The 20,720-nt window shown below is 31.7% G+C and overlaps 1 protein-coding gene across 2 annotated transcripts in view; it reads right to left on the bottom strand.

Annotated features, from left to right (window-relative positions):
* LOC115881970 (1-phosphatidylinositol 4,5-bisphosphate phosphodiesterase epsilon-1-like) overlaps positions 1-20,720 on the bottom strand; it is a 264,861-nt gene that overhangs the window by 64,175 nt on the left and 179,966 nt on the right. The gene's annotated exons all lie outside the window — the stretch shown is intronic.

Below are 20,720 nucleotides of genomic sequence, written 5' to 3'. Positions count from 1 at the left end.
ATGCTAGATGTAACATTTTTTTCGTTATTTTTAAACAATAGCAACCGATCCTCACGATACAAACAAAAATAACTTATAGGTCATTCAAATATTTATCTAGCACTCATATCGAGGGATGTCTCACTATTCGAATTACATGTACATTTTCTTGACAGTCGCTGACAGTCATTGGCATCAGTCGATTATAATTATGACAGATATAGGCAGTCTTCTTGGCAGTCATTGGCAGTGGCTTGGCAGTAAAGTGATATTTTGGCAGTACCTGTACATTTTTTATCCAAGTGAGACACCCCTCCACTCATTCCAATTTTTGAAAAATAAAATTTTGTTGTAAAAATGTTGGCTTGTGTGATACAAACTATAAATAATTTTTAATATACTCATTAAATTTACCTGAATATATGACCGCTAGTTAAATATTTGACTACAAACGAACTATAATCAGCTATTTTTGTTTCTTCCACAAGAATCGGCTGCTATTGTAAAAACCGGAAAAAATAAATTTCACGGATATCTTTTTTTATGATACCAAAGACGTTATTTTTTTCTTTTGTCAGCTTTGCGAAGGCGACGGTTAAATCTTATAACGTTCTTCACCTACAAAAGGAACTTTCCCTTTGATATATAATGATAAATCTAACTCCGCTTTCCTTGATTTTCCCTCTTCTTTTTCCTCGGGAAATTACGTAAATGGTTTAAAGAGGATCAGCAATCGTAGCACATAAAATATTTCTCTTTTTTTTCCTTTTATTTAAGAAACTGATCCATTTATTTATCTCAATAAAAATAGAAAATATTTAAAATATTACAGTGACTATTTTTTGTAGATTTTTTTATTTGCGTTTTTTTTTTGCTTTTCCGGAAACGTTTGGTTTGGTTTGACATTTTTAGTCTGACAATAGTCAAAAAAACATACGACAAGTTAATCTATGTAACAAGTAGATACAACATAATCTTGTTATAGGTTCCAGGCTACATAACATCAAGAGGAAAGAACACGCTGATGAACTTGCGAGGCAAAGATCGTTACATACATCAGAAAATATTTTTACTCCTCTCAATACTATATATTTAAAGACTGTTAAGCCATCGTTTACTGTTACGTCATCATTATTTGTCAAATATGAGTTTTAGGGTGTGTCTGAGATCAGTTCATAGTGTTCAGAAAAAATTAAATACGTTCCTATATTATTGATTGAGCGGAATTTACCATTCCTTTATTTCCAATCCTTTGGACTGTTGAAATTCCTTTTTCTAAGGCATCAGCAACTCGCTATATTATTTAAAAAATTGTAAAATTTGTATTTTACATCGAATTATTACACCTTTTCATTGTACTTACGTCATATACGGCGTCCACGGGCAAGAGTGTTCTACCAGTGTCTCTTTCTCAAGAAAAATAATTTATAAGCTAAGCAATAAGCTCTTGTTCATTTTAGTTAAATCTTTAAGGCATTTTTTCAGTAAAAAAATTTGAATTTTGTTTTACAGCAACAATAAAATTTTAATTTTGACATTGATCGATGTCCGTCAATAAAATTATAATCCCTAATCAAATGACAATGACAATTACTAAAAAAAATACGCATTAATTCACGAAATGCCGTATTGACGTCACCAATCTCTTTCATATGGTTTGCAAGTAATTTAGAGAGTTCGACAATATATGACATGACATTCAACAATGGCTGAACATTCACTTTCTCTGTGTGTTTCTTACTGTGTAAATCATAAGATCCAGTGGTAAAATATGTCTTTTTGAGGACGACGCTAGCTTCACTTGGAGTAACAAGGACGTCACGGCACTTCATAGGATTATATCAAATGACTTAATCACCATTAAATCTTGGTGCGATTCGAACCTCCTGAGTCACAACATTTCTAAAACTAAAGCTTTGTCGTATAAAAACTCGCTGCAGCCTTTTGTACTTAACAACACCAACATTGACGTCGTAAAATCTGTAAAATTCTTAGGGCTTGTTGTAGACAATTCTCTAAAATGGGACATGCATATCGACGCTTTGTCGAAAAAATTAAGCTCTGCCTGTTTTGCATTATGATCTGTTTCTAAGGAGCTTAACTTGTCAGTGGCTAGAACTGTTTATTATGCACTTTTTGAGTCGCACCTCATATATGCCCTTCCATTCTGGGTGTTGTTCGACTCAATTTGACCGTATTTTCAAGCTCCAGAAGAGAGCTGTTCGATATTCACTGGGACTGAACAGCAGAACTCAATGCCAGGACTTTTTTTAAAAATTAAAAATATTAACTCTTCCTTCCTTATTTATATTTGAATCCGTTTGCCTAATACGTAAGCATGTATCAGCTTCTCGAGAAACGCCATATCACACTTATCCACTCAGGAACGCGGAGCAAGATCTTTATCTACCTACCCCACGGTCAGAGTTAGTTAAAAGTTCAATATTATACAACTCGAAAAAAATGCACAATCACCTGCCATTTGAAGTCAAATCCATAACATCATTTTCTTCATTTCGCAAAGCATTGAAATCTTATTTACTAGACCAGGCTTTCTACGCCGTAAATGACTTATATTTTGATAATCGAATTTGATCTTGTAAACACTGGTCTAATGTTTACTATTACTATAGTTACCAATGACATCGAGGTAAATTTATCGAGATGCCATTGATATTTAGTATACACTTACCAAATATTTTTGAATCTTATTTTATTTTTTGTTCTTTGACATTGTAAACATTTATAAATGTTTATTTTAAACAATAAGACTGACAATGTTCTTTGTCTAATGTTTTGTATTCTCTTTTGTTTGTTTGTTTGTTTACTCTGTTTGTTTACTTTACCTTTGTCTACAAATTGTAAAGTTTTTGGACAATCAAGGCATTTATTTATTTATCTCTCTAAGGAAAACTTTAACCAGGCCCAAATACAACCTTGGGAGATTTCCATAAATAAGTTTCCAGACCTTTTTCAAGACAGGATTTTTAGGTTTTTATAAAATTAAAGTTTTTCCTAGCACTTCTCATTTTTCTGCTGGAATATGACTGGAGATAATTAGAGCAAGACTCCGTGGGTGAATTTCCAGCCATAATCCGGATTAGGGATGACAAGCACACAGTGTTTTTTGCAGCTATGGCGTCGACAACTGTGGGGACACCGGCCGAATACCGATGGACGGATTTAGAAACGCCTAGAAAACGAAAAAAAAAAATGAGAGAGGAAAAAGCACTGACCCCGCCACGATCAGATTTATATCCGAGGTTTATTTCCCGAAATAATTCACCGTCCGTCGCGTCAGATTGACGTGGACCTGCAAAAAAGAACTTTAATAATCGAGTAGGCTCGTGTCCCTTGTCTAGTTTGTTATTGGTTGGGAGTGAAATGGAGTCCATCCCTAGTAGGTAATGGCATTTATATATATATATATATATATATATATATATATATATATATATATATATATATATATATATATATATATATTTATATATATATATATATATATATATATATATATATATATATATATATATATATATATATATATATATATATATATATATATATATATATATATATATATATATATATATAAAGGGTACTAGCGTGTACCAGCGACTTCGTTAGCGTCGAATTAATCATTTGTAATGGTGATGATAAAGCAAAGCAAGAATTTCCATTAACATACAAACTAGATAAAATTTTCTCACATTTATGTCAGCATGAGAAAGAACAATATGGCGATATTGTTATATAACTTGGTAATAGTTGAGGGGTAGTTTCATCTCGTTGGAATTTGACTTTCGAAAAATCCGTTTGCCAAAAATAAACTTTTTACGTCAAACAGTTTAAGCAGAATCGTGGTCAAGAAATTACCCAACTTTTTGGAACACCCTGTATGATTTTTTAAAAAATTTCAAAATATTTAAAAAACCAAATAAATTATGCTTGTCCAAGCGTTTTCCCGAAAGACTAACCGTTTTTTAAATAACAAATATTGTAATATTTGAGGGGCGTTTTCACCCTCTTGAAATTTCAGATTGGAGAAACCCCTCCTTATCGAACCTCTACACCCCACAGTCAATCCGTTTGCCAAAAATCAGCTTTAAACGTCAAGCAGTTTAAGCAGAATCGTGATTACTCAATGGTCATATTTTATGAAACACCCTGTATAAATTTATAAAAAATCTTAAAATATGTAAAACAACAAAATAAAATATACGTGTTTAAGAGTTTTCCCGAAAAACTCACCGGTTTTTAAATAGAAAATATTTTAATGTTTGAGGGATAGTTTCACCCCTAGAATTCGAGTTTCGAAAATCCTTCTTATCGAACCTCTACACCTAAAAGTCAATCTGTTTTCCAAAAAATCAGCTTTTTACGTCAAGCGCTTTAAGCAGGATCGTGTGAAACAGAATATATTAGGTTACTGTTATTTGTTGTTAAATTGCTGAACTACATGGGAATATTTTAGTGTAAATGTAGTAAACCTTATTAATATTCAATGCGTTCAAACATCCGTCTTGTAGATGTCGCCGCTTATACCCATTTTATTAAATAAATCTGGTATGCGGATAAAAAATATCTTCGAATTAAGTAAATTTATTTCTACATTTATTCTTAATTTTTGCAAATAACGGCGGCAGCCTGTGGTTTAAAATTTCACCATACATCTTCTTAGTTATTATATTTTGTATGAATTAACTTGGTGCTAGGTAAGATTTATCCATGATATTTAAGATCAGCAAATCATTTATATAATTTTCTAGCCATTATAGCAAAGAGTTACAAGAGAGAGAGAAATACACGAGGAACTTAAACTATCGCCTTTTACTTCATCAAACCGACCCTCAAAATTTCCCCCTGTTACACGTGATTAATCAATGTCCAGATTTTTCGAAACACCCTGTATACATTTTTAAAAAATCTTAAAATATGTAAAAAAACAAAATAAAATATACGTGTTTAAGAGTTTTTCCGAAAAACTCACCGGTTTTTAAATAGAAAATATTTTAATATTTGAGGGATAGTTTCACCCCCTTAGAATTCGAGTTTCGAAAAATCCCTTCTTATCGAACCTCTACACCCTAAAGTCAATCTGTTTTCCAAAAATCAGCTTTTTACGTCAAGCGCTTTAAGCAGGATCGTGTGAAACAGAATATATTAGGTTACTGATTATTTGTTGTTAAATTGCGGAACTACATGGGAATATTTTAGTGTAAATGTAGTAAACCTTATTAACATTCAATGCGTTCAAACATCCGTCTTGTAGATGTCGCCGCTTATACCCATTTTATTAAATAAATCTGGTATGCGGATAAAAAATATCTTCGATTTAAGTAAATTTAATTCTACATTTATTCTAAACTTTTGCAAATAACGGCTGCAGCCTGTGGTTTAAAATTTCACCGTATCTTATTAGTTATTATATTTTGTATGAATTAACTTGGTGCTAGGTAAGATTTATCCATAATATTTAAGATCAGCAAATCATTTATATAATTTTCTAGCCATTATAGCAAAGAGTTACAAAAGAGAGAGAGAAATACACGAGGAACTTAAACTATCGCCTTTTACTTCATCAAACCGACCCTCAAAATTTCCCCCTGTTACACGTGATTAATCAATGTCCAGATTTTTCGAAACACCCTGTATACATTTTTAAAAAATCTTAAAATATGTAAAAAAACAAAATAAAATATACGTGTTTAAGCGTTTTTTCGGAAACTTGACCGTTTTTAAATAAAAAATATTGTAATATTTGAGGGGTGGTTTCACCCTCTTGGAACTGGAATTTCGAAAAATCCCTTCTTATCGAACCTCTACACCCTAGAATCAACCTGTATGCCAAAATTGAGCTTCTTACGTTGAGTTGTTTGAGCAGGATCGTGATTAATCAGTATGTCAGTCACTTAAAGATTTTATATATTAGTATACAGGGGGTCCGGAAATAGTGCGTCGGGCATCTGTAGCTCCTAGAATAAAAAACTTGAGAATTTTGTTTTAGTGCAAACCTAAAGTATGTACCAGGATGTATTTCAGGAAAATATTTTAACTACTAGAGGGTGGCTCAAAAAAGTGTGAGTGGACCTGGATGATTTTTTTTAAATGGAACACCCTGTATATTATTGCATTTTTGGCTTCCTTTCAGATCACTTTACATAACCCTAAGATATGAATAAATATATTTCGATAGTATCAGAGATATTAAAAAATAAATCAAAAATGTATATTTTTCAGCCCTTCTTAAAAAAAATATTAAAAATACAAGAACTGTTTTGAAATCAAAACTATATTAGGTATTTACTTTAGATGGTCTGTTCTTACTTTGCTATAAATATGGTAATCGTAAATCATATGTTCAATATTCTACATAAAACTTTCTAAAATATAAAATATTTTTTCTTTGTTTTTCAATGGAACACCCTGTATATTATTTTTTTATTAGACGGAGAATTAAAAAATGAACATTTTTTGTATTTAGAGTATTTCAAAATTTTTAATGGTTTCGCAGATACACGCAGTATTATTTCATATGGCGCTTTCAATGGTAAAATACGAGAGAAAAATCATTGGGTGTGTGGCTTTGATAAAAATTTACGGTGGAAAATCCCATATGAAATATAAAACTGCAAATATCTGCGAAACTGTTAAAAATTTTGAAATGCTCTAAATACAAAAAATGTTGATTTTTTAATTCTCCGTCTATTGATAAAATAATATACAGGGTGTTCCATTGAAAAAAACGAAGAAAAATTGTTTTATATTTTAGAAAGTTTGGTGTAGAATTTTGAACATCCTGTATAATTTACGATTTTCATATTTATAGCAAAGTAAGTGCCAGACTATCTAAAATAAATACCTAATATAGTTTTGATTTCAGAACAGTTCCTGTATTTTTAATAATTTTTTTAAGAAGGGCTGAAAAATATATATTTTTGATTTATTTTTTAATATCTCTGAAACTATGGAAATATATTTATTCATATCTTAGGGTTATGTAAAGTGATCTGAAAGGAAGCCAAAAAATGCAATAATATACAGGGTGTTTCGTTTAAAAAAAAAATCATTCAGGTCCACTCACACTTTTTTGAGCCACCCTATAGAAGTTAAAATATTTTCCTGAAATACATCCTGGTACATACTTTAGGTTTGCACTTAAACGAAATTGTCAAGTTTTTTATTCTAGGAGCTACAGATGCCCGACGCACTATTGCCGGACCCTGTAGATAGCAACGTATAGAGGAATATGCTCGACAATATGTTACTGTCAGTACCCCCATTTTTTATTACATACTTAAATTCTTTGTAAAATTCTATGTAGGTATATTGATGTTAAACACTCTATATCTAACATTAACCGTTTTTGAACAAAAAAATATTTAAAATTTTTGGACGAAAATTTCACACCTCTACTTTTCAACCAATAACATGCTTTAATGTTGACTAGTTACTATGGCAACTGAAAAAATTTCCGGAAATTTTTTCGAGGCGCCACGAAACTTTAGTGGAAATTTTTTGACAGTTGAAAAGGTAAACATAAGATCTACAATCATAATGTGAATGAACTACAATGTCTATATATTGAAATATTACCCATTTGAGTTTTAGCATTTGATGTAACTAAGGTTGGTAATATTTTTATTTAAGGAAATATGTTAGATATACCTACATATGAGATTACAGACGTTTTAAAACTAGTAATAGCTTAATGACAGAATCGCAAACAAAATGACAAAACACATAATATGTCAAAAAACATCAATACCTTGGCCAACTTAACAAATTGAAATTATTTTAAAATGTCATGTTGGATTAATTTTTTTTTCAAATTTAGGTGTGAAATTTTCTTACCGAATACCACGCAAGCTTAAATTATTCCTGGAAATTTTCTTTTGGGCACGAATATTTTAGGAAAATTATCCCTCGTCTTCGACTCGGGATAATTTTCAAAATATTCGTGCCCTCAAAAAAATTTCCGAAAATAATTTAAGCTCTTGTGATATTATAAGTGAAAAAAACTTGTATAGCCTAAAGTCAAATCAAAAATTGATTTTCTTTCAGTTGAAAAATTGGAAATTATTACAGAGGTGTTAAAGGTATTAAAGAACATATTGGGGTATCTAAAATGAAAAGTCGACGATCCATTTTCCGGGTGCTAATGTTAATTTTCCCGATAGGGCTCGTGTTTCACTTTCGGTCGGCCATTTATTCAGCCGGGGTGGAGATTTTCCGATAGAGTTTCCGGCGGAATATCAATTGGGGTGAGGGGTACAGATAGGGGGCAAAGTTAAATTGACCTTGAGACGGTAATTCGCTTTTTTTTCAGCTAAAAACCTCCCCTGTGCTTTTAGTCCTTTTTTGCGTAGTGGCAGGGATGCGAGGAATAACGAAAGAGTGTTTTAATAGACAATTTTTGTTCATTATTAGGCTATTAAAAGACCTTTCGTGTGAACGAAACATTTATAATTAAAGATTACACAATGTTTTTGTGTGATCATGTTTTTTTATTTGCAAAACAGTCATTTTTCTTAGCTTTTTAAACTGTTTTTGAGGATTTTAGAAGAATAGTAAAGATATAGCTAGAAAATGTTTATAATTTTAGAATTTGTTGAAAATTGTATGTCCTTTTCAGAAATATTTAACTATTTGACCATAAATGCTTCAGCGTTCTGGCAAAATCGATTTTTTGAACCCTTGTTTACGAGCGATTTTTGATAATGGTTAAAACTTCACTATACTAGTACCGTATAATAGCTCTAAAAGCCTATTATACTCTGTTTTTTTTTCTCAGGTAAGATTTCGACAGACGATGACAGAAGAAAAGCAGATGACGTCCCATACCAATCTATTTATTACTAATCATTTTTAAGTTATCTATGGATGGGTTTAAATATAAATCCGTCATGCGTCGTGTCTTGTTGTTTTTAACCAGTTTTATTGGTTTATTTAAAAAACGACAGATCGTATTTCAATTTTATTGGTTTGACGGAACGATGAACGACAAACGGACGCCGATGCGTATGAACTCGCCTTTAGATTTTTGTCATTTTTGACGCTTGTCAAAGTCTTGCCAAATTATAGGTTATAATTTTGTGTCAACTTTTGTTAAATACCATGCGTTTTGGAAAATGATGCATTTTGATTCGAATTATTACGTGTGTTTTGTGTCTTTTGAAGTTAAGTGGAGGAAAATCGAGTGAAAATTAACTGTAGACCCAGAGCACAGTTTATGGTTAATACTCGCTGCCCAGGCAGAAAGTCTTATACACCAATGAAGTTGCCATCGACAAAGTTTGTATACCATTTCGTCGTAGATAAGTGTATCTCGTATATGGTAGAAGGATCAAACTAAACACATACTAAAAACTGGAGTAGCAGTAAAATATCAACATCACACGATAGGTAAATAATGTATTTTAGTACTGCAGAAAAATAATGTCAAAAGGTACTGGTTTAAAAAAATTAAGATTAAAGTTAATTAATCAACCTTTAAGGTATAAAATTTGGTAGGAGTTATTTTAATAAAATAGTTTCTTTTATTTACCTATGTTGTTTTATTTATTCCTGTGGAATATTACAAATTTGTATTTGTACATAAGTTATATTGATAAATATAATCATAAATGCGGGTAGTTTCATAAAGCTTGAAAGTAAATAATAGTTCTTTTTTATATTTTTTGGTATGTAGTGTCTTGTTCTTGTTTGTTTTGTATTAACACATACCGTTTTTATTAAATAAAATAACTCGATTACATTTTTTCAGTTTTATACAGTTTTTTCATAATATTTTGAAGTAATCACTTGTCATCTTGTCAATCAAATTTTACATATTTCCTGCTATGCGTTCCAGTTGTACCAACTTATTTCTTTGTAAAATAAAATAAACTACTTTGAAATTAAAATGACAGACACATCTATCACTGTCAAGGATCTTCTCGTTGGACAGACTATATATCTATATTATTAAAATCGCCAATTTTCAAGAGTTGTATGTGTGTTACATGTGTGGAAAAAAGTCGAAAAATCGTCAAATCATCCTTTTTGAGCATTTATTAATTGTTTTTGAGGCTCTTAAACCTGGTCAGAAAATTTTGATAATTTCAGAACTTGTATGAAATTTTATGTACTTTTCGAAAATATATAACTAATTGGGTTTAAGTACTTTGGCTTTCTGGTAAAATTAATTTTTTGAACCCTTGTCTATAAACGATCTTTGATGATGATTAAAACTTTGACTATATCTAGTACTCTACTCGTAAGGTTACAGTGTTCTATATTTTCTCGTGTTCTACGTACTTCAGTTAGTAAGTAACAGTAGTTTTACCAAAATCGGTGACTTGACCAAACTCGCCAATTTTCATGACTGGAAAAATGTCGAAAAATTGTCCATATTTTGCCTTTTTTTAACTGTTTTCGCGGCTCTTAGAAGAATAGTAAATCTGATCAGAAAAGTTTGATAATTTTAGGGTTCGTAGAAAATTTTATGTAAAAAAAATTCAAAAAATCTCTACAGACAATATCAAACAGACTCATTCAGAAATGTATGGATTTGCAAATCTATAAATAAATAAAAATAATAATAAATAAATAAAAAAGCCAAAATAGCTTCATTGACAAAGCATTTAAAAAAGAAACAAAAGCAAAAAAAAATTACAAATAATAAAAAATATCATGCAACACAAATCATACAATTCAGAGTTATAAAATATTAAATACTAGACTTTTAACCAATGTGTGAGATGATCAAAATTTTAAAATTCAAAATTGTTCAAGATTAAACATCAACAAAAAAGTCGTTTACCCCGCATATAGGGCTCTCTCCACTAAGTATGATTTCAGAGCTTTGCGAAATGCGGGAAAGAATGAAAGCGACTTGATAGCCAAAGACAGACGATTGTACATTTTTTTGGCATTGTACAGTATTGAGCCTTTAACTAGTTCTGAGCTCGGGGTTGGCAGATAAAGATCGTGTTCCGCATTCCTAAGTGGATAGTTGTGAGGTGACCTTTCGGAAATAGCAGATATGTGCTTGCGGATTAAGCAAACGGATTCAAAAATGAATAAAGAAGGAAGAGTCAGTATTTTGAAATTTTTAAAGAAATTCTGGCAGCAGAAATTCTGCATCTAATGATTAAATTGCAAGATAGCAAATATGATGCCATTTATTACCATTGTATTTAAACAATTTTAACAAAATGAATCGCAGCTGTAATTACAATTCGAAGCCAATCAATTTTAATGATCTAATCGACATCGTAATTATAATTTCGCCGATGAATTGGTCCGGATAAGCGACAGTGTGTAAACCGCAACCGTATGACAAACAATGGACTGGAATACGTTTGCATAGTTTGGTACAGTTTGCAGTAATTTCCATAACGGGATAATGCGACCCATCACCAAGCTTCGAGGAAATATATTGGTCCAGCTAGACTATTAAATTCTACATTTTGTAATTTGCGAATAACCAATCGCTGTATTGATATACTTTGTTTTACGACTATTCAGACAATGACAGAAAAAAAGGCAGATGTCGTCCACTCCATTTATTTCACTAAAAAAAGTTTCTAATATTTTTTTTTCCATGGCAACTGTTAAAATTATCTTATATCTATCAAAAATAGTAGATAAAATAGTACTTTAACTGTAAGGGTAGATTAAATGATACTTTAACACAGAGAGAAAGTAATAACTAAAGTGAGAGGGCTTGTGGAATAGGGCATTTCGTAGACAAGTTTATTTTGTCACCGCGCATCCCAGACGCGCATAGTTTGGCGGTCAAAAAAGGAAGTTTTCAACTTTGCAAGTTAAACATTTGACAGGATTAATTAGATTGTCAGTAGCTTTTTCTATTTCTTAGTTCTAGAAGGAGATAACTAAAATCTGTTTATAATCGGAGCAAATCGGAGTAATAAATTGTTTTTGACCGAATGTGCCTGTTCTTTTAGCTTGTCAGAAGAGAAGATTATTGTCATTATTGATTATTTCAGATTCCACGATTATTCGGCATTTTTGTAATTTTTGTTTTGTTGGTTGAGACCCACACAAAACGTTTCCTTTAAGGGTAAGTTTTATCTCGGTAATTATTTTAACATACCTAATAGTAATAGTGAGTGCACATAATAATCGTACATTGCTAATTTAATTTTTTTAATTTAAAACATCACATTCTTTTCTGATACCTATGGAACGACTAGGTATTATACCTGGTATTATTTCCAGTAATACAAATTATTTTCTTCAACTGCTAGGTTCTTGTTATAGAATAAAGATTATCAAAAACATTGAATATAGTCTATAAAATGAATAACTTTGAATTTTGACCGTTATTTTTTACCAACATGGCAAATTTAAAAGCCCTCTATCCAAAAAGTTACTGATATTCTTTAAAATGAGTGCCTGAACGAATCAGATAGGTAACTCTTTTTACTTTCGTGAAATAGAAAAGGAAAATAATAAAACAAGTGACAGGTCTTCCACTTCTTGCAAAAATCAACGCGAAATGTCATAATTGACAAAAGTAAAATGTCATCAGCCTTTGACATTTCTAAATATCAGACCAATGCCGTCTCTAATACAACAGGATTGGAGCGAGATTTATGACGTCACGCTAGTTAGATACCACGGATTAATAAATATGTTGTAGAATACAGAGAAAACATAATTATTCCTCGTATTTTTGGTTTGTATTTTAAAAATGATATAGTTTACATGAGCTATACATAATATACAGTTAATAAATACAAATATATATATATATATATATATATATATATATATATATATATATATATATATATATATATATATATATATATATATATATATATATATATATATATATATATACCTATTTATAGTAATAAATACTTTGGCAAATAAACTATGAACCATACAAATGCATCAAATGTTTCACAATATACAAATAATGAATAGGTACATAAGATATTGGGTAAAATGTAAAATATATTTTAAATTTTGGTTTGAAAATCGATTTAATTTAACAAAAAAAACATTCAATATCTACTAATTATTATTATTTGCATTCACAAAATTTATATGTATATTTTGCAAGCATCAATGTGCGAAAAATTATATTTGCAAATAATACAATATCATAAAAAAAGGCGTCAGCGATGGCTATGAAATGAAGATCGCTGTCATTTTATATGTAAAATTATTCTAAAATTTTTGATTTTTTGAGATTTAGGTTCGGGAAAAACGCTGATTAAGTTTTCATTTGGTTTTTCATTATTTTTTTTGGTTAAAAAAACGTTATAGCTAACGTTTATAGCCTTCATCAGTGTTGTGTCATATGAAAAAAATAGTGTCGAATATAATCCAAAAAATTACATATACGAGGAATGTTTTCCATGTATTCTACAACATAATTAATCCGTAGTATCTAACTGGCGTGACGTCAGAAATCTCGCTCCGAGGCTGTTCTATTAGAGACGGCATTGCATCAGCATGGCCGGCAAGTTGCTAACCTAATAAGATTAACACTAGAAAAGCCCGCGGGAACTGTCAAATTCAAAGTTATTCGTTTCACAGACTATACCTACGGGATACCTACTGATACTCTGTGCGAGCTCCCAACCGTGCTTCCCTGTTCACTCCCAACCAAGTTAGATAAAAAAGATACTGAAGATTGCAGCCTTGTGTTGGAGTATGGCAAGGAGTATGGAGTTAAATAAATTATTATGTTCCTACACAGTATTTTATTTGTAGGTTTTAATGCTTTAAAATCTAATAATAAATGTTCGTTGTCAACAAAATAATCTAAAAAAACTACGAAGATTTCTTATTATAAACTTGAAAGATTCAGATTCGGTTCAAATATACAAATTTTAAATTTTTGGCGCCAGTATATAGATATGAATGCAAACTACTATATCGATAATGCGCTCATAGTTCGGGTTAGACGCCAAAGGCCGCGCCACTAAAACAGTCTTCAAAAATTAACGTTGATGGGTCTCTCTCACTTTAGTTAATAGTGTTCTCTCTGCTTTAACAGCGAGGATAGGTTAAAAACTTTATTTCTTCTCGCACGTTTTTTAATTGCTTCCATTTTTGAAAATTTTTGTATTCCTTTTCAAAAGTTATTCGGGATTTAAATGGAAGTAGTTTGGATATGGCGTTTGTCGCCTCAGCCTGAATATCTGTTGGCAATTTACTTATTTCGTTTTGAGCCATTTCTGACTCCAACTCCAAATATTTCTTCACTTATTTAAATTAATCGTTAAAAAATTAGTTCAGACATAGCTGAAAGGTACACGTAATACTTTACCAGATAGCTGAAGCTTGAGTTGAGCGTGGATTTTAAACTTTTGTCTAGGCTATAGCGCGGAAAGTTTGTCAAGGTTTTAAAGTATCCAACTCGAACTAAGACTCTTAACAAGTTATTAATTACATTCTGAATATTTCATCCCGTTAAAAGCATGTGTTAGGGAAGGACTTCGTTGTCTCCTTGGGATCTACAATTTTAGGGGAGATATAGGCGTCGTATTAAGTTATCATTAAGACATTTACATGGAGGGTCTTAATTGGGGATAAAGAAAGGGGTATACATGGTGTCCCAGACTAAGCGTGCAATAGAAGTTTCTAGAAAACTATAATATCTAGATCGGAGATTTTGCGCATCGTTGTTTTAAAACAAGATCTATCGATTAAAAATATTTTCAATATTTCGGAAATGACGGAAATTCACAGCAACTTTCTTATTTTTAATGGGTACCCCCATTTTTTATTACATACTTAAATTCTCTGTGAAATTTTATGAATTTCAAACACCCTAAATAGTCTATGAAATGAATAACTTTGAATTTTGATCGTTATTTTTTACCAATATGGCAAATATAACATCCCTCTGTCAAAAAAGTTACTGATATTCTTTAAATTGAGTGCCTGAACGAATCAGATAGGTAACTCTTTTTACTTTCGTGAAATAGAAAAGGAAAATAATAAAACAAGTGACAGTTCCTCCTCTTCTTGCAAAAATCAACACGAAATGTCATAATTGCCAAAAGTAAAATATCATCAGCGTTTGACATTTCTAAATATCAAACCAATGCCGTCTCTAATAGAACAGCCTCGGAGCGGGATTTATGACGTCACGCTAGTTAGATACTAAGGATTAATAAATATGTTGTAAAATACATGGAAAACATAATTATTCCTCGTATTTTTGGTTTGTAGTTCAAAAATGATATAGTTTACATGAAATATACATAATATACAGTTAATAACTGCAATATATACAGGGTGTTTCAAAACAAATGCGAAAAACTTCAGGGGGTGATTCCTTGTTCAAAATAAAGGGTAGTTTGCTTTATAAACGTTGGGTCAAAAGACAACCATTAGGGAGATATCGCGGTACAAAGATGGCGGAAAAATAATGTTTTTATTTTTTATCTTGAAAACGAAAAGAGATAGACTAATGAAATTTTACGGAAGCATTACTGTTATGAAAACACACTTTCTGGTAATTTTTTCACTTTTTTAAAATGAGTGGAAGGGGTTGAAATAAACTACCCCTATCATTTTTGTTAATGAAATTTAAAGAAAAATCTTATCAAACACATGCAAAAAAAAAATAATTTTGACAGTTTAGTTTATTTAGAAACTTTTTTATCTCTTGTGTTTTTTTGATAAAACTCACCGATTTGAAATTAAAAAATAAAATGTAAAGCATTACATGTCATGACAAAAAACATTTTTAGATAAAGAATCTAGTGGACAGCTGTAATTTTTTTAGGAAAAAATCTAGTCGGCAGCTGTCACTTTTTAGGATGTTTCTAATATTGTTTTATTTGACATTACTCTACTGCAATACGTTATTATCTAGATTATTATTATTATCATTATTATCACTAGATTCTTAATCTAAAAATATTTTTAGTCCTGACATGCAATGCTTTACATTTTATTTTTTAATTTCAAATCGGTGAGTTTTATAAAAAATACAAAATATAAAAAAGTTTCTAAACAAACTAAACTATCCAAATTAATTTTTTTGCATGTGTTTGATAAGATTTTTCTTTAAATTTCGTTAACAAGAATGATAGGGGTAGTTTATTTCAACCCCTTCCACTCATTTTAAAAAAGTGAAAAAATTACCAGAAAGTTTGTTTTCATAACAGTAATGCTTCCATAAAATTTCATTAGTCTATCTCTTTTCGTTTTCAAGATAAAAAATAAGAACATTATTTTTCATCCATCTTTGTACCGCGATATCACCCTAATGGTTGACTTTTGACACAACGTTTATGAAGCAAACTACCCTTTATTTTGAACAAGAAATCACCCCCTGAAGTTTTTGTGAACTTTTGTGAAAGAGTTGTGAAACTATGATGTACAAAAAATATCCGAGCTAGATCTAGTTCTCTAGAAACTTTTAATGCACGCTCAGCCTGGGACACCCTGTACATATATTACAATGAGCATATTATAAAGAGGTTAGAGTGGATTAGATTTTTTTTTGAGATGTATATTACACGCACAATTTTTTTTAAAATATAAACTCATTTTTTATAATTAAAAACAAAAGTTTCTGAAGAATTCATTTCCTTTAAAGAGGCTCTCTACCTTCGCTATATATTTTTAATATTTTCTCGGTCTAAAGAACGACCTTTTAGCCGGACTTTTAACTGACACAAATTTGCAACTTTAATCTTGGTTAGGAAAACAGTTTTCTCAAAGCCCTCTAGGAAAACTTTTCAAATTTTCCCGTTAGTGTACTCCTCATTCTCGGCCCAAAGTACAAAACTTGCTCTATAATTCATATTTCGCGTTTAAAATAGCGCAACATTTATTCAACAAGTTAAATTAGTTATATTAACTAATGTTTGCTTGTAGATAAGGTGTGTTAAAACAAGTTGTGGCACGAACAAAACTTGGGGAAATAATGCATTTTGTACTAGTATTATCTATGCAATAGATAAATAATTTTAATTAAATATTAGATAACTCCTAACTGAAGTGAAGTCACGTCAAGCATATGTTCTTCCATAGAGCGTTGTGCGACCTGCAGTTTCCTTAGTTATATCAACAGCATATTTATATGCAGATAAAGATGTGTGCATCATATGGCGTTATGTTATGAAAAGATCGATAAAACTTTTTTTTCCATAGCAACTGTTAAAATTGCCTTATATCTATCTGAGATAGTAGATAAAAAAGTACTTTAACCGCAAGGGTAGATTAAATGATTAACAGCGAGGATAGGTTAAAAACTCTATTTCTTCTCGCACGTTTTTTAATTGCTTCCATTTTTGAAAATTTTTGTATTCCCTTTCATAAGTTATTCGGGATTTAAATAGAAGTAGTTTGGATATAGCGTTTGTCGCCTCAGCCAGAATATCTGTTGGTAATTTACTTATTTCGTTTTGAGCCATTTCTGGCCCCAACTCAATCAGCAATCGACAGGAAAGATAATTAAAACATATTGACTCAAAACTGACAACTAAAGAGACAGCTTTATTTATTTGTCAAATTACATAAAAACCAACGCCAACCCAGCACAATATTTTTTCTACTCGTAATAAATTCCTTGAAATAATAATTTCTGAATATTTTTTAAAACGTAACTCGCTATGGAAAAGAATATTGTTTTATACACGACGATAAAATTGCATTATCGTCTCCCGAAATTAATTCAGAAACCTTCAAAAAACTTATTTTTGATTTATGACGCTGTAAAATTAACAGGGGAGCCAATATTTGGACAGTTCAAAATTTGCATGGGATTTCCTATGTTTCCAACGACGGACGGTGCCCACCACCCTGTATAGCTCACTATAACTCAAGCAATTATATTTTAGTCAATTACTAGCTAATTTAATTATGTTTATTCAAGAAATAGCGTCAGTTTTACTTAGCTCAATAAACACAAAAACACGAAACATTTTGGACATTTCATGTTTCGTAGCGAAATGACTAAAATGCCAATACCGCCAGATAAGAATTTTAAATTTTCCAAACGTACAAACATACATAGTTTCACGGAAACATGTTCCTCATACCGATGGTAAAATAACAGTTGGTTCCAAATGCATTCGCCGAATATTTGCCACAGAATAGCTTTCCGGCTTTCTACTAAGGTATACGGAATCCTCTCGCATGCTTATTTGAGTCAATGTTTTCTAAATTTTGTTGTGCAAGTTGTGATGAGAAAATATACAGGGTCCGGCAACAGTGCGCCGGGCATTTGTAGCTCCTGTAATAAAAAACTTGGAAATTTTGTTTAAGTTCAGACCTAAAGAATGTATATTAAACTTTAAGTTACGTAATTGAGGGCGCGATTTTTAAATCCATTGTTGCCAACCGTGGACATATTCGGCGCCGGACACACTAACTGGAATTTAAATTTCGCGCTGGGGATTCTGAGGTGGTAGCTCTGCTGTAAAAAATGTCAAGTTGCCGCCATTTATTTATTTACTTCCTAACATTGTCATTGGTTTTAACACTTTATTTTTGTTTTGTATTGTCTCATAGCAGGCTTGCCTCAAAAAATGAATAGAAGATATCTCGCTCTCGCCTTGCTCTTGTCACGCTCCTGTCTCGCTCTTGCCTCGCTCTCGTCTCGCTCTCGTTTCGTCAGGTTTGATTTATATTCTTCGTTGTTATATTCTTTGGGGAAAATGGGGAAACACCAGAACACCTCATCACTAAGTGCGCCGAGACGACAACCATTCGTGCTATGAACTTTGGTACGACTGATAACGGAGATTGAGAACTAACCTCTGTAAAACCATCTCAGATACTGGTTTTTATCAGAGCCCTGAGACCGTATGATGAGATAACTTATTATAACTCAAGAAAACATTCTACATTCTCTACAAGAACTGCCCTGCGACACTTTTATGTTGGCATTTTTTATGTTTTTTTGTTTTTGACGGATCTAAATTACAACATTAAAGGCTTGTAACGAACGGATAGTGTAAAAAAAATTGTAATTCTATATCTCTAACACAAATCTCGATAAAATCAAACCCAGTAATTCTGAAGATAAACAGTCCGTTCATGCGATAGGTTACGTCTTAATTACCTGCTACTTTCGTCGGGGCGTTTATCGCGATAGCTCAGACTTCCTGCGGGTTATCCTGGCGCCCTTTCAAGCCCAGATGGGCCAAGATAAAGGGCCTTGAACAATGCGTTAACTGTCTACTTCCATAAACAAATATCTCCATAGGCGTCAGATCCTATCTCTGCGTGGCGTGAGCTATATGGGCCTTCTCGCACAGCTGGTCTTCCCCGATTGCTTCCTCTTTGAAACGAAATCGTGTTCGAGGCAGAGAATGCAATAATCTAAGGTAGATTTTGGCAGTCGAATTTTTAGACGTATTTTTTAACCTTTATATACCCGAGCATAAAGTAAATACAATAATATACAGGATGTTCCATTTAAAAAAAATCATCGCGAGCCACTCACACTTTATACACATTTTTTTATACCGGGTGTTGCATCGTCGGACGGGACATAGGAAATCCCATGTAAATTTTAATGGGGTCAATTATTGGCTTCTCTAATTATTTTAGAGGATGATTCTATTTAAGTTTATTGAAGAGCACTAAAACCCACATTCAGAAGAATAAGTTTAGATATTTTTGATTAGCTCGTTTACGAGTTATCGCCGATTTCTTTTTAAATATTTCTCCTTTCTTATGGCCCTGTATTTACTTATTAGCACCAGTCAAGGTAAAAGATAACTGTCAAATGAAGTTGTCATTTCAGAAATTTACCTATTTAGTGCTTTATTATTATTGAAAACTCATTCTTGCTGGCCAATTTACTGTATGATTTAGGCCAATAACGTTTCCGTTAAAACTTTTATCTAAATATTCCCGAACAGCCAGGGTACTATGTGCCGGGCAGCCATCCATTTGGTACCAAACTTCCTGATTTTCCCTAGCGGCATCGTGTAAAGCAGCTAAAATTTGATTTTCGAGTATATAGTTCCAAATAATATTCTGCATCTAAATTTCGCGTAAGAAATAATGGCCCGATAATATTGTGTCCGAATATCCCTGCCCAAACATTTACTTTCTGTGGATATTGCGTCCTTGTTTCGACAAACCTGTGTTGGTTTTTTTTTCCAATATCGACAATTTTGAACATTGGGTTCATTATTTAAGGTAAACGTGCATTCGTCAGTAAAACATGTTTTTTAAAAATTCCCTATCCGTGTTTGCTCTTTCCATCATATCAAAACAAAACGCCTGTCGCCGTATTTCGTCCCCATCTCGTAGCTCTTGGTGCTTTTCATATTTGAAGGATAGTATTTATGCCGTTTCAAAATTCGAAACGCTGTAGTGTGATCTATTCCTATTTCATCCTCAAATTTCCTTGTGCTGATCTTTCCATCGTTCTCTTCCACGCACAATAAAACTTCCAAGTCTGTATCATTTCTTGCATCTTGTCTTTGTTCCTGCTTTACTTCACATCTGCAGTTATTTATTGGGGTACCTTTGGTCTCAAATCTCTGGATATTCCTTGCGATTGTAGATTTTCTAAGTAGCGGTCTGTTCGGATACAGAGCAGCAAACATGTCCGACACCTTTTGATAATTATTTCCTTGATAATACCATTTAATCATCAATACTTTTTCTTCGGTAGTGTAATTCATGGCTAATATTTTCGATGTAAGTGTGAGTTTTTAATAATAATAATAAAGCACTAAATAGATAAATTTCTGAAATGACAACTTCATTTGACAGTTATCTTTTACCTTGAC

The sequence above is a fragment of the Sitophilus oryzae genome, unplaced genomic scaffold (genome assembly GCF_002938485.1).
Source record: "Sitophilus oryzae breed Bouriz unplaced genomic scaffold, Soryzae_2.0 scaffold_1745_pilon_pilon, whole genome shotgun sequence".
NCBI classification, from domain to species: Eukaryota; Metazoa; Arthropoda; class Insecta; order Coleoptera; family Curculionidae; genus Sitophilus; species Sitophilus oryzae.
This window is presented reverse-complemented; position numbering and strand designations above follow the sequence as displayed.